Raw genomic sequence first — 15,808 nt, 5'->3', positions numbered from 1 at the left:
GTTTTGTCATAAAGAGACATTTTAATTTTAATATAAATTTATCAATCTTTTACTATTAGCTCCTTTAGCATCTTAAGAATTCCTCCCTCCCCAAAGATTAGAGTGATAGTTTTCATGTTATGCCAATTATATTAACTAATGTGTCAATTCATTAATTACCATGTTATACATGTGAGCCATAGAAAATGTGTAAGACACCATCCTCAAGAAAGCTCCCAGCCTGGTGGAGATGTAGGCCCATGAACAGTTAATTATGGAACATGGTAAGTGCTGTTGTATCATGTAGTATACTTGGGCAGAAATCCACCCCCTTAAAGGAAGATTATGTGAGGTGGATAATTTACTGTAATTTTGTTCACATCTGTCCCCCCAAACTTGACTGAAGCAGGTGGGAGCATCTAGTCTACTCATCTGTCTATAAAAATATTTGAATACCATAGAAGAATTTGTTAAGCATGAGTCATATACAGCTGATTATAAGACATATTTTATGTGTCTGTTTTTTTGTGAGTTTGAAAATATGGTCATTGTCCCCCTCACCCCACTAAGATTCTAGTGTGAGCATTTGAATCATAAAGCTGCTACTGATTGTGATCCAAACTGGACCATCTTTGGTATGTGCTGCTTGTTCTCAAACTGTGTGTTTGATTGATGTCCTCTTCTTGCCTCATCTTGGGACACTTATTACTAGATATTGAATGCTTAGCTTTTGCCAACGCACTTCATAAAAGTGTAGCTTCTGAGTTTGTAGCCAGTTATCCTCTGATGTCTATGGATGGCTTTCATTTCATCCAGTATGATCTGCAAAATGCAAGCTGCCTTCTTTCTTAGTAAAGTGACTGTGATGCTATACCTTTTCTCCTCTCTAATTTCAGAATTCTCCAAATTGTTTGAGTACTCTCTGGTGGCTTCTGCCCAATTGATCACATATGTTATGTCTGAGAGGAGGAGAATGCTTTAAATCACCTATAGTGGGATGTTCCACTTCTTGCTTGAAATTGGATCTGAAAATTGATGCCCATGGCACAGAAAAAAATGCACATGATGGTGCAACTCTGAAATATCATTAAACTTCCTCCAGCTAGCAAAATCTCTAGCATTATATGTAACCACATCATCTCTGAATTTCCTTTGTATTATACTGGGAGAGGGGTAAGCACAGGCTACGTAGAACAAGGGGAAGGCTTACCTAACCCACAAGGGTAATCAGAGAAAATGTCTTGGAAAGGATGAATTTTAAAGGGTCAGTAAGAATTAGCTTTATAAAGAAGAGAGAGAGGAGGAAGACAGTACAACATGGGGCAACTATAGTAGAGAAAGACTATGGAGCTTTAAAAGATGGCTCATTTCCCTTTGTGGCTCAGAAGGTATTGAAATCATCACCCAGTTAAAATCCCCAGTATGGCATATTTGCTTCTTTGTATGTAGGGGGATCCTGCCACCATCACCATCACCACTAGAAACCACACTGGGGGTTAGTATATGTAAATATGATCTCATATACAGTCATCCAAAGTGACATTTATATCAAAATAGATCATTTCACACAGGGGACAAAGGGCAAAACTTAGCCACAAATTGTGTGCCAAGAGGGTGGTTTTCCAAAAAAAAATCCCCAAAGGTCTCTTTTCTTACCAAGGGCAAAGTGTGCAAATGCGGGCTCTTGCCACATGTTTCCATTCGAGCAGATGGTAGAAAGGTTTGTCTGCAATGTGGAACTTGTTAAGGGGGGAAGGCCTTCCTGATAGAGATCAAGAAGTCTGCTTAAATTTGCTTAGTGGTGGAATGGTTTGTAATCCATTCATGCTTGTGAGTATAATTCCTTTATAATTACTTGTAAGTAGATTGAGAGCCTCCAGAATCAACTCTAGGGAAAAGACTGTTTATCTGATGCTTAGACTTCGGCTGGACGCTCCAGACAATATATGCATTCCTTGTCCATGCCATTGAATTATGTTTTACATCTACATCATCTTAATTTTGCTTCTTTGATAGTGAAAATATTATTTTGTCTGTTTATGGGAGAGGGGTCAAGGGCCATAAAAGAGTTACTTTTGAGAAATGGCTTGATGGTCTTCATGGACAATAACATTAAGACTAATCACCATGAAAATATGAACACCATCACCACCACCGCAGGTGCTATGTTGTGTAGATGAGGATGCACTGGGTTTTTCTATGGTAACAAACAATCCCTAAATCTCAGTGGTTTAAAACAGAAAAGTTTATTTCTCTCCCATACAACGTTCACTGTGCAAAATTTTCCAAGGCAGCTGTCCTCCATGTGTTGGCTCAACATTCCAGGGTACTTGAATCTTACGGCACTTCCATATCAACACACACTTCCATAATCTCCTGGGCATGATGGTCCCACCCTGACAATTAAATGCACATGACCTGTCCTTAACCCATTGGTAAGAACTAGTCATAAGAACTGTAATGGGGAAAGGAGAGAAAATGAGTGGGAAAAATCAGAGAGGGTGAGAGAAAAGGAGAGACTCCCACCCCTGGGAAACAAATAAGGGGTAGTGGAAGGGGAGGTGGGCAGGGGAACGGGGTGACTGGGTGACGGGCACTGAGGGGGGCACTTGACGGGATGAGCACTGGGTATTATACTATATGTTGGCAAATTGAACTCCAATAAAAAAATAAACAAAAAAATTTAAAAAAGAACTATAATTCTCTGATATGCCAACAAGGGGAGAAAATTAGATGGAAAAAAAGTATTTACAGTCTACTCTAATGTGAATTGTTTTAAATTTGCAAAGCAGCCTTATGCAACGAGAATTAATGTGCTCCTTTTAAACATGAGAGGCAATGTAGAGTAGGTGCCTGAGAACATGAATTTGGAGTCAGTCTTGAATCCCCAACACATGACCCGAGGGGGCCCAGGCAAAATCTCTGAATATAATTTTTCTTTTCTCTTTAGTTCTTTTCTTCTTCCTTCCTTCCTTTCTTTCTTCTTTCTTTTATAAAGTGGGATGAAATTACCTATCTCATAGAGATGTTTTGAGGTTTAAATGCAGTAAATAAAATGGATTGCATGGTTTGTAGATGTGCTCATCTACATCTGTTTTAAGCTAAACATGGGTTCACACTGATCTCTCCAACTCTACCCCATTTACTAAGTGGATCGTTTCAGCCTTCTCTCCCTTGTCTGTAAGCTCCCACTCCCAACAGTGTGGAATCTGGTTCTTGCAATCATCACCCATTATTTGATTGCTCAGTTTCAGTAGAGATGTATAGTGGTTTCAGAATTGTTAACCCATAGCCCTATGGGACACAGCTTTGTCAGCTAGAGTATAGTGCTCCTGGACAGTTCCTTTTAGTTTCACAGATGCTGCTTATGTCCAAAGTTACTGAGGTCAGCCCCTTTTTCTCCTTCAATAAGGTAAAGTTACATCTCTTGTCAGTCTACTCCCCCATAACCTACTGAATGTTTTTAAATTTACGTGCATTTGAACTATTTGGACTGTGAGCTTCTAGAGGCTTGAAAAATCCTGAATGTCCGTATCCACTATTACCATTGTCACACAGATTGGTTTCACTGTCTGAAGAAATCCCTCTTGCCTCATTGTATTCAATATTTCCCCTTCCCAAACACTTGAGAACCAGTGATTGTTTATCCATCTCTCTAACTTTGTCTTTTCCAAAATCTCATATAATTGGAGTGGGACAGTAGGTCACCTTTCTAGACTGGCTTGTTTCATGGATCCATATGCCTCTATGGTTCTGGATTTATTTCTTAGTCACTTATTCCCTTTCATTACTGAATAATATTCCACTACACAGATGTGACACCTGTTGAAGAATATCTTGGTTTTTCCAACCTTGATGACTATGAATAAAACTGTAAATATTCACATGCAGATTTTTGTGTGGACATTAAGTTTTAAATCAGTTTGGGAAATGCCTAGTAGCTTGCTCACTGGAATGTATAGAAAGACTAAGCTTAGCTTTGTGGGAAACTGTCAAATTGCTTTACAAAGTGCTTACCATGTTCATTCCCATTAGCGATGAATGAGTGTTCTTATTGCTCTGAATGCTCACCAGAAACTAGTGTTGTCAGTTTTTTGCATTGTGGCCTTCTAATAGTTGTATAGATTTATCTCTTTGTTATTTTAATTTGCATTTCCCTGATAACAAAGGGTATTGGGCATCTTTTCATATGCTTATTTGCTACAGGTATATCTTTGGGTGGTTTGAGGTTTTTTTTTTTTTTAATTGTTGAGTTTTAAGTGTTCTTGATATATTTTGGATACAAGTCTTTTATCAGATAAGTGTTTTGTGAGTATTTCCTTCTAGTTGTGGCTTTTTAAAAAAAGATTTATTTATTTATTTGAAAGAGAGAGAAAGCTCGAGTGGGGTGAGGACTAGAGGGAGACAGAGAGAGAGAATCTCAAGCAAATTCCCTGCTGAGCACTTGATCTATGACCTATGAGATCATGATCTGAAGCAAAACCAAGAGTTGGGGCATGCAGTTTGTGGCTTTTGAGTCTCTCAAAAATTGTCTTTTGGAGATCAGAACTTTTTAATTTTAATAAAAAGTCATATTCATCTATCTTTTCTCTCATGGATTGTGCTTTTGGTATTATATCTCTTCGCCAAACACAAGGGCTCACAGGTATTCTAATATTATTCTAATATTTTATTATTCTAATATTTTCTAGAAATGTTATAACCTTGCATTTTTCCATGAAGGTATAAGATTACATCTGAGTCATTTTTTTGTGTGAAGTATAAGATGTATGTCTAGATGCTTTTTTTGCCCCTTTGTGATTTTAAAAAGTCATTATCCATTTTCCCATTTTTCTCTTGGGTCGTTTTATTCTAAACTGGAAGTTTTGATATACCCTCAGTACCAGTCCTTTACCAGTTACATGTTTTATAATATTTTTTCCCAGCCTGTGGTCTGTGGCTTGCTTTTAAAATTTGTCTTGGTTTTTTATTGAATGTATACACTAACACAGTGCTATTCACATATACAATTTCAGAATATCATTCACACTGTATACAGAAATTTTAAGACTAACAAAATAATCAGTCTTGTCCTTTATGGTTAGATTTTTATCTTGTTTATCAAATTCTTTCCTATTTTGAGGACAAAATTATTTCTATTATCTTCTAAATTTAAAAGTTTTTTTGAATTTACATTTAAAATATTAGTATACATGAAATCTATGTTAAAATATGAGCTAGACACAAATTCCATTATTTTCCCCATGTGGATAAGCATTAGTCTGAACAACATTTATTGCCTAGTCTGATTTTCTTGTTGATGTATGTTGTTACCTCTGACATATACTATGTTCCCTTTCAATGTGTTTTGTTGGTCTTTTACCAATAAACTAAAGCAACCTTTTTTCTTTTTACCTTATATTTATATGGAATAAGTTCAAAAGTTTGAAATGTTAGCAGGGCAAGTTTTAACTTACTCTTCTTCAAATTTGTCCTGGCTCTTCATGGTATTTTAGAATCCTATAATGACTTCTGCTTATCAAACTCCATTAAAAAATGTGTTGGAATTTTTTTTTTTTAGAATTGCATTGAATCTGTAGATTAGTAAGGGTAGAATTACTATATTTTGGGTTTGGAATATTCCTAACAATAAATATTGTATATTTGCCCATATATTTTGATATTTCTAATGTTCCTTAATAATGTTTCTTTTTTCCCTCTGTGAAACTTAGCATGTAATTTGTTAAAACAATTCTTGGGTAACTTATAATGTTTGTAGCTATTGTGAGTATATCTATGTTTTCTTGTTTAAGTAGGCTCTACTGCAGGGCTTAAACTCACATCCCTGAGATCATGATCTGAGCTGAGATCAAAAGTCAGACACAACTGAATCACCAAGATGCCCTTGAAACTATGTATTTTTTAAAAAGATTTATTTATATATTTGAGAGAGAGAGAGAGAGAGAGAGTGCACAGGCATGGGTGGGGGGAGAGGGAGAATCTTCAGACTCCCTGCTGAGTGTGGAGCCTGACTTGGGGCTTGATCCTCTGACCCACGAGATCATGACCTCAGCTGAAACCAAGAGTCAGATGCCTAGCCAATTGAGCCACCCAGGTGCTCTATATCTATGTTTTTTATTGTATTCCTAATTGTTTCTGAATAAGAAATTTATCAATTTATATTTCTCTTATAACTAGCTAACTTGATTTACTTTTTAAATCAGTTCTAATTCCTTACAGATTTTTTAATGTAATTGTAGTATCAGTCAACAATGACATTTTTTCTTTAATAATCTTTATTTAAAAATGTATTAAAGCATTTGTTAAGGCCACCAGTACAATACTAAATAGAAATGGTAATTTTTCCTTGCAATGCTATTAGTTTTTGGCTTACATAGTTTTATGCTATATTCTTATGTGCTACATATTAAGGATTGCTATGTTCTCTTAGAGAATTGATACCTTATTATTATGTAATGCTCCTCTTTATCCCTGATTTTTAACTTGCTTCATAGTAGGCTCCATCTGAAATTAATATGCTAACTCCTGCTTTCTTTTGATTAGTGTTAGCATGGTAAAATTTTTCTCCATCCATTTTCTTTTAATCTACATGTGTCTTTATAATTAAAGTGGGTTTCTCATAGACAACATTTGTTAGGTCCTGTGTTTTGATCCTCCCTGACAATCTCTGTCTTTTAATTAATACATTTAGAATGTTGGCATTCTAAAATGATTACTGACATAGTTAGGTTAGTATCAACTATATTTATTACTGTTTTCTGTTTGTGGTCCTTGCTTTTTTTCCTATTTTTGTCTTCCACTCTTTCTGCCTATTGTGTTTTTATTTTAGCATTTTATACAATTCCATTTTCTCTCCTTCCTTAGCTTCTTATATTTCTTTAAATTTTTTTTTTTTAGTGGTTGCCCTAGTTTCCAATATACATTTACAACTAGTCCAAGTCTACTTCTGCTTTCAAATAACACTATATTACTCCATGGGCGAGTGCCTTATAATAACATCATCATTCCAATGCCTCCCTCCTATGGCTTCTGCCATTGCTTGCATTCATTTCACACATATGTAAGCATGCTTACATGTGTAAGGTATGTATAAAAGTATGAGATATACATAAAATGCACATATGTACACAGATGTATGTTCATGTATAAATACATAAGATATATACATAAGGGTACATGAGTGAATAGATTGTTGCTATTATTACTTGGAACAAATAATATCTGGTAGATTATATCTGGTAGTTTGATTAAGAGAAAGAAAAATAAAAATTGTTATCTTACCTTCATTTTTCCTTCTTTGATACTTTTCCTTTCCTTATGTAGATTCAGGTGCCTTATCTATGTTATTTTCCTTCCTTCTAAGATCTTCTTTTAACATTTCTTGTAAGACAAGTCTACTGGAAGCAAGTTCCTTCAATTTTTGTTTGTTTGAGAAAGTCTATTTCTCCTTCACTTTTTAAAAAAGTATTTTATTTTTTTCAGAGATAGATAGCGAGAGAGCACAAGCAGGAGGGAGAATGTGGAGAGGGAGAAGTGGGCTTTCAGCTGAGTGGGGAGCCCAACATGAGGCTTGATCTCTGGTACCATGACCTGAGGTGCTTAACTGACTGAGCCCCCAAGAGCCCCTCTCCTTCACTTCTGAAAGATAATTGCATAGGGTATAGGTTTCTAGGTTGGTAATTTTTTGCTCTCAACATCCCACTCTTCTTTCTTGCATCATTTTTTAAAAGATATTTTGTTTACTTTATTATTTGAGGGGAAGAAGGAGAAGAGGGAGAGAGAGAATCTCTAGCAGAGTCCCCACTAAGCACAGAGCCTAACATGGAGCTTGATCTCATGACTCTGAAATAAGGACCAGAGCTGAAAGCGAGAGTCAGATGCTTAATGGGACTGAGTCACTCAGGCACTTCGCTTGTGTGGTTTTTGAGGGGAAGTCAGATGTAATTATTCTCTTTGTTCCTCTAAGGTAGGGGTTCTTTGGCTGCTCATAGCATTTTTTCTTTGATTTTTTTTTTTCTTAGTTTGAAAATGATATGCCTAAGTGTAACTTTTTTTTTTTTTTTTTTTTGCATTTTTCCTGCTTGGCATTCTCTGAGATTCCTGGATATGTAGTTTGGTGTCTGATATTAATTTGTGGGAAATTCTTAGTCATTATGGCTTTAAATATTTCTTCTCCTTTCTTTCCCTTTTTTCTGGTATTTCTATAATGTGTATATGGCACCTTTTGTAGTTGTTCCACAGCCCTTGGATATCCTGGTGTGTGTGTGTGTGTGTGTGTGTGTGTGTGTGTGTGTGTGTGCTACGTCTGTTTTCTTTGCTTTTCAGAGTTGGAGGTTTCTATTGATACATTGTCAAGCTCTGAGATCCTGTCCCCCAGTCATATCTAGTTTAATTATCAGCCCATCAAAGACATTCTAGAGTATTCTTGATCTTTAGCCTTTTTTGGTTTCTTCCTTAGGATTTCCTTATTTCTGTTTACATTGCCCATGCAACCATGCATTCTTGGTTGGGTCTAGTTTATTCAGTAGAGCCCTTAGCATATTAATCACAGTTGTTTTAAATTCCCAGTCTGATAATTCCAACATTCCTACCATGTCTGCTTCTGAAGCTTGCTCTGTCTCTTTAAATTGTGTTCTTGCCTTTGATATACAATATTTTTCTTGATAGTTGGATGTGATGTACTGGGTAGAAAGAACTGATGCTAATGGGCCTTTAGTTATGTGGTGGTAAAAGGTAAAATGTAGGGAAAGACCCTAATGATTGGGTGGATCTAAATATTTTAGTGAGCCCACGCCTCTGGACCATAAACTTCACATGTGTTTCTCAGTTCCCCCTTCCCATTTTTTACACTCCCCCCCCCCCCGCCCCACTGAAATGGGACAGAAAAGGTAGAGCTGACTGGAGTTGACTATTTCTGTTCCCTCGGGTCTCTTAGGCTCTGATAAAACCCTAGCAGATCAGGCTCTGGTTAACTAGTTTCTCCTGAGGGCAGGTTTTGTTCAGAATATTAGAGTGATGTGGTTCCTTTCCTCCCTCCCTTGCTGGAGGCCTGAGGGAATTCTCTTTGATATTTACTGTGAAAATCTAGTTGGGCTCCTGAAGGCACATCTCATGAAATTTTGAGAGCTTCTGTGACTGCTTCTCCCTGGAGTTCTTCACTCTCAGAGTTGTCTAGGTCAAGTCTCCAGCAATTCGTCAATTGTCATTCATACCCTGTAGTTCCTATCTGGGCATTGGTGTTTGCTCCTGAGTCTCTGTTCTGGTAAGCCGTGACTCCCTTCATTTTCCTGTCTGTCTCTCCAGTCCCGGGGGCTATAGTTTGCCCTGTGTCCTTCCCTTTTCTGTGGATGCAAGAAGTGTTGATTTTTCAATCTGTTTGGCATTTTACTTGTTAGGGTGGAGTGGTGATTTCTGAGCTTATTAAGTGTGGAAGCCTCTGAGTTCCATTTTGACCCTGTTAGAGGCTAAATGGTCTGGCGGAGGAGCATAGACTTAGCTCTGCTTGGATTCCTACTTCAGTGCTGGTAAGCCTCCTCTTGATTCCTGGTTATGGAGGAGGAGGTTGAAGGCCTGAGGGTGGAGGGTGTGGTCATAGTTCTCGTGAGGGGTCCCATTTGGTTTCCTTGGGGAAGAGTAGTGAGTGTTCCACATTCTTGACTGATGGTAAAGGGTGACTGGGAAAGGCTATATTACATCAACCTTGAAGATCTCCTCTTGGTCTCTGACAATTATGGGGTGGAGAAAGTGGAAAGGTTTCGCAGGATATTGACATCTGTGTTAATAAGTGAAATCTGTCAATTTTTTTTTTTTTTTGGTTGTTGTGTATTGAAATCAAAGTCATCTAGCCTTATATAAACAAGTTTGAGAGAATTCCTCCTTTTATTATTCTCTGAAAGAGTTTGTGTGAGACAGGGCTTTTGTGTTGCTTGAAAGTTTAGTAAAAGTTTGTAAAACTGTATGAGCTGCATGGGTATCATGTTTGTTTGTTTGCTTTTTAAAGATTTTATTTGAAAGTAAGAGAGAGCAGAGCGGGACGGAGGGGCAGAGAGAGAAGCAGGCACCCACTGAGCAGGGAGCCTGATGTAGAGCTAGATTCTGGGGCCCTGGGACATGACCTGAGCTGAAGGCAGACTCTTAACCAACTGAGCCACCCACGTGTCCTCATGTTTGGGTTTGTTGCAAGGTGAGGGTATGAAAAGATGGGGGTAGAGAGATTGATTTTTAAACTGTCCACTTAATTTCTTTAATAGATAGTTTATCTATTTTGTCTTTGATTAGAACAGTAATTTATTATTTTTTCTATAAAATTGTTCATTGCATCCCAGTTTTCAAATCTAACCGCATAAAAGTATTTTTAATATTCTCCGTAAAGATCAGAAAAAGTCTCCATTGTACCTATAGTTATATTCCCTTTTTAATTTTTATCTTGACTAGTTTGGGGATGGATATGACTATTTTATTAGTCTTTCAAAGAATTTTTTCATTCATTGTTTTTCTCTTTACCTTCCTTTTCTATATTACTTCCTTCTCCAACTTTCTTTAGGTTATCTTAAATTGCACATTTAGCATATAGGTTTCAAATCTTTGTTATCTGCATAAACATGAAATATGTACACATTTGCATAAATATATACACATGTGTACAGACATGTACATCCCTGTAAGTACTGCTTGACCTATCTCCCATAGATTTTATATGTGATTATTTCAGCCTCTTTTAATTTGCCTCTCATTTCTGATAACTGGGCATTTCTCTTTCTTGTGAGCTCTCAGATATTTTAAGCACTTTTCTGTTGGCAATATTTTATTTGTGGAAAAGGGGGTTTCAGATCAGTCTGCTGTATTGCTGGAATTGAACGACAAATATACCTCTTAGATTTTATGATGATTTTTTTTTGTACTAAGAGGGAAGAAAAATTAGCACAAATAATGAACTTTCTGAAAAATAAAAATAAGATCTGTTAAGTCAAAGAGGAGAAGTAAATGAATTTATAGGCAGAGATATTTGTAAGTTTTTTAATTAACTTTTTTGTTTTACTTCCAGTGTGGTTAACATACAGTGTTATATTAGTTTCAGGTGTACCACACCTGGTGCTCATCATGATAAGTGTAGTATTAATCCCTTCACCTATTTCACACATCCCTGACCTACCTCCCCACAGGTGACCATCAGTTTGTTCTCTACATTTAAGAGTATGCTTTTTGTTTTCTCTCTCTCTCTCTCTCTCTCTCTCTTTCCTTTGCACATTTGTTTTATTTCTTAAATTCCACATGTGAGTGAAATCATATGGTATTTGTCTTTCTCTGGTTGACTTATTTCATTTAGCATGATACTAACTCCATCCATTTTGTTGAAAATGGCAAGATTTCATTCTTTTTTCATGGTGAATAATATTCTATCATACATGTATGCCACATCTTTATTCATTCATTTATGACATTTGGGATACTTCCATAATTTGGCTATTGTAATTATTGCTGCAATAGACATAAGGGTACATGTATCCCTTTGAATTGGGTTTTTGAATTTTGATGGTAAATGCCTAGTAGTGTGATTATTGTACTATAGGGTAGTTCTTTTAACTTTTTTAAAAAAATGTTTTATCTATTCACCTGGCAGATAATGAGAGAGAGAGAGAGAGAGAGAGAGAGAGAGAGAGAGAGAGAGAACAAGCAGGTAGAGGAAGAGGGACAAGCAGCTTCCCTGGCAAGCAGAGAGCTCAGCATGGGGCTTAATCTCAGGACCCTGAGATCATGACCCAACCTAAAGGCAGATGCTTAACCAACTGAGCCACCCATGTGCCCCTATTTTTAACTTTTTGAGGAACCTCCATACTGTTTTCCTCAGTGCCTACACCAGTTTGCAATCCTACCAACAGTACAGGAAGTTTCCCCTTTCTCCATATTCTCACCAAAACCTGTTGCTTCTTGCGTTGTTGATTTTAGCAACTCTGACAGGTGTGAGGTGATAACTCATTGTAGTTTTGATTTGTATTTCCCCGATGATGGGTGATGTTGAGCATCTTTTCATGTGTCTTTTGGTCATCTGGATGTCTTCTTTGGAGATATGCCTGTTTATGTCTTCTGTCCATTTTTAATTGGATTTTTTGGGGGGAGGGTATTGAGTTGTACCAGTTAATTATATATTTTGAATACTAACCCTTTATCAGTTATGTCATTTGCAAATATTTTCTCCCATTTAGTAGATTGCCTTTTTGTTTTGTTGATCGTTTCCATCACTGTGCAGATGCTTTTTATTTTGTTATAGTCCCAAGAAGTTTATTTTTGCTTTTATTTTCCTTGTCTCAGGAGACATATCTAGAAAAATTTTGCTATGTCCAATATCAGAGAAATTACTGCCTTCACTCTCTTCTAGGATTTTTATGGTTTTGGGTCTCACATTTAGTCTTTAATCCATTTTGAGTTTATTTTATATATGGCATAAAAAAGTGGTCCAGTTTCATTCTCTTATATACAGCTGTCCAGTTTTCCCAACATCATTTGTTGAAGAGATAGTCTTTTTCCCATTGTTATCTTCTCTCTTCCTTTGTCAAAGATTAATTGACCATAGAATTGCGGGCTTATTTCTGGATTTTCTAGTCTGTCCCATTGATCTATATGTCTATTTTTGTGCCAGCACCATACTGTTTTGATTATTACAGCTTTGTAATATAACTTAAAATCTGGGATTTTGATACTTCCAGTTTTATTTTTATTTTTCAAGATTACCTTGGCTATTTGAGGTCTTTTGTGGTCCCATACAAATTTTAGGATTGCTTGTTCTAGTTCTGTAAAAAATGCGGCTAGAATTTTGATAGTGATTGCACTAAATCTGTAGGTTTATTTGGGTAATATAGACATTTTAACAATATTTGTTCTTCTAATTCATGAGCATGGAATGCCTTTCCATGTTTTCTATCTCCAATTTCTTTCATCAGTGTTTTACAGTTTACAAAGTACAGGTGTCTTTCACCTCTTTGGTTAAATTTATTCCTACGTATTTTATTATTTTTGGTGCAGTTATAAGTGGGATTATTTTGACATTTATAAAATTTTATTTTATTTTATTCTAAAGATTTTATTTATATATTTGACAGAGAGATAGAGGGAGCCAGAGAGCTCATGCAGGGGAAATGGCAGAGAGGAAGGGAGAAGCAGACTATCTGCTGAGCAGGGAGCCTGATGTAGGGCTCCATTCCAGGATCCTGGGATCATGACCTGAGCTGGAAGCAGACAATCGACCAACTGAGCCACCTAGGTACCTCATATTAATAAGTTTTTAAAATGATAATTCTAAAGCATAAGTCAAGTTGATGGTAGCATTTTAGTTTTTTCAACTATAAACTGGGAATGAGTGAGTCTGTACTACTTCATAGTCTTAGAGTTAGAATCCTGGAGGAAACACTTTAAAATGTAGGCACAGTGTTTTCATCATGGCATATGAAAGTTCAGTTACCAAGGGCTTAGAGTCTGATATAATGGGATGTATGTGGATGTGTTATGTAGACCAAACAATCCTACATACATATTGCTGATTTTTATTTATAAGTACCTATTTATAAGAAGAGCTATATAAATATTTTAGACTTTTATGGTCTAACCAAATTAGTATTTTCTAACATGTGGTGAGCACATTAAATATTCACTTAGGTGACCTCAAATGCATTCGGAATGCATTCGGGAGCACTCGGAATGCATTCGGGTTGAAGGGAAGGAAGAGTTTAGTGTGTGAAGCATCTATAAAGTTTCCATCTTATTTTCTCTCTTTAAGTATTATCTCAAGGTACCATCTTTTCAAGACTCCACCACACCTTTCTATGTAGTTGCTTTTTGTTATTAGATTTATTTTTAAAAAGATATCACATCATTATTTTCTTGGAAGTAGGCAGTGTATAACTTATTCATTAAAGTATCAAAACCCCCTACATGTATACATACGATAATGGCATGTAGACTTTTCCATTTCTCTTCTTGAATAGAGAAATGTGTCACTAGCTATTAAGAGTTTTAACCAATTTCTAAACCATAGTTGTCTTTGTTTCTTGAGTTCAAAGTTCTAGTGAGAAAATATCTTAAAACTGAATTCCTTTCATATGGATAATATAAGCTAGGATAGTTAATTAGTCCCTTTTGATGCTTAAAAATTATTATATCCAGAATCAGATGTGTACTTATAATTTCTGTATATGTGGATATTACCATTTCCAAAATAGTAACGCAGGTTACTTATTTTCTTGATAGTAACTCACAAATAATTTTCTATTTTTTCTATTCTGTTCCTACATTTGGGCCCAATTTATTAAGTACTTTAGATTACATTTCTTATGGTGTCATAGCCTTTATTATAAGGCATAAGAAGTACATATTTACATCAGGCTAACTATTCATGCATTCATTTATTTACTAGTAAACAAATAAGGGTAGAAAAATTGTTATCCTTCGAGTTTTGCCCCTAATCTATATCCTACATGAAGACTATAGTAGTCATTTTGGCTTACAGAAGTCTCTCTTCCTGAAGTATCTTCTTAGGCACTGAGCACACCTGCCTTATGCCCTCTCCTGTATGACTAGGTAATTTCCACATACATGTATGTGTCCCATGTAGACCTGTGAAAAGGAAGCGTGAGAATTTTAGGCTGATACCTCTCTGAGAGGCTTAAAATAGAAAATACTTGGAAGTGTAGATCAGCGGGGTCTCCTTGCTATCCCTGAGACTTGAACACTATCATCCTGACCCTTTTCCCACAGTCTCAAGTACCTTGGAGTACAGTGGCTTTTCCATGAGTGTTTGCACATTCTCAAGCCTTATGTTTCTGAAAACAAGCTGTCACTCCAAATCTAAATTCTCTTTTTCCACACTTTATCTTGGCTTTGTTTTTTTTTTTTTTATGTCCTCTTAGTATTCAACCAAACAAGGGACCCCCCCCCCCAATCCTTTCTGCTGGATAATATTCCCTAAATCTTGTCACCTCTCTGCCTTCTGCACTGGCCCCTCTACCTGACATATGATTCAAAAGGCTTACAATCAGATATGGTCATATTCTTGACAGTAGTTTTATAACAAATTCAGAGCCATTTTCATAAATCATGTGCTTTACTGACCCTGTCGTAAAAGCCAAAGGCATGGTATCATAACACATCTTGGTGAAAGGCGTTCTGCTGTGGCTAAGGGAATTGGTTCAAAAAGTCCTCTGGTTACAACAAAGAAGGTGAAAATGGATTCAGAATTAGTACTGCTGAGGCACTATTCTCAGACAGAAGCTGTTGTGCACTGGAACCTCACTCCATTTACTAGATGATATGCTTAAACCTGAAAAGTGTGTCTGACTTGTATCTTATTTCACAGTTTAAATTCTTGGGACTTTAAATGATTCAGCCCAACATGGTCAGTTCCAGGATGCTGGGATTCTGAAGACAGTGTAATATTGATGCAACAGTTTCTTCGTTGGAAGTTCTAATAGCTAAACTTGTAAAAAAGCCCAACCCTGTTATAACACTGATATCCCTTGGGGTTCCTGAACAATGAACACATACAACAGGGCAAATCAGTTGGTGGGATCCATCCTCTCAGCCCTATCTGTGTGGCCTACCAGTGGAGGAGTCCCATCGTGCATAGCTCAAGGCTGAGCTCAAGAGCTCAAGTCAGCGTGTTCAGCTAGCTCGGTGGGCTTGCTTGGAGCCTCGCAGGCTGGGAGCCCCTGATGGGAGCAGACTGCCTCACCGCTTACACAGCTGTCACGCTCCTCATGTTCTTGGGCTGCCCCATCACATGTGTGGCTTCAAAACGCTCAAACCTCAGGCCTCAAATAATCTTTTGTTCCGCTTTTCT

This window comes from Nyctereutes procyonoides, unplaced genomic scaffold (genome assembly GCF_905146905.1).
Source record: "Nyctereutes procyonoides isolate TBG_1078 unplaced genomic scaffold, NYPRO_anot_genome, whole genome shotgun sequence".
Lineage (NCBI taxonomy): Eukaryota > Metazoa > Chordata > Mammalia > Carnivora > Canidae > Nyctereutes > Nyctereutes procyonoides.
This window is presented reverse-complemented; position numbering follows the sequence as displayed.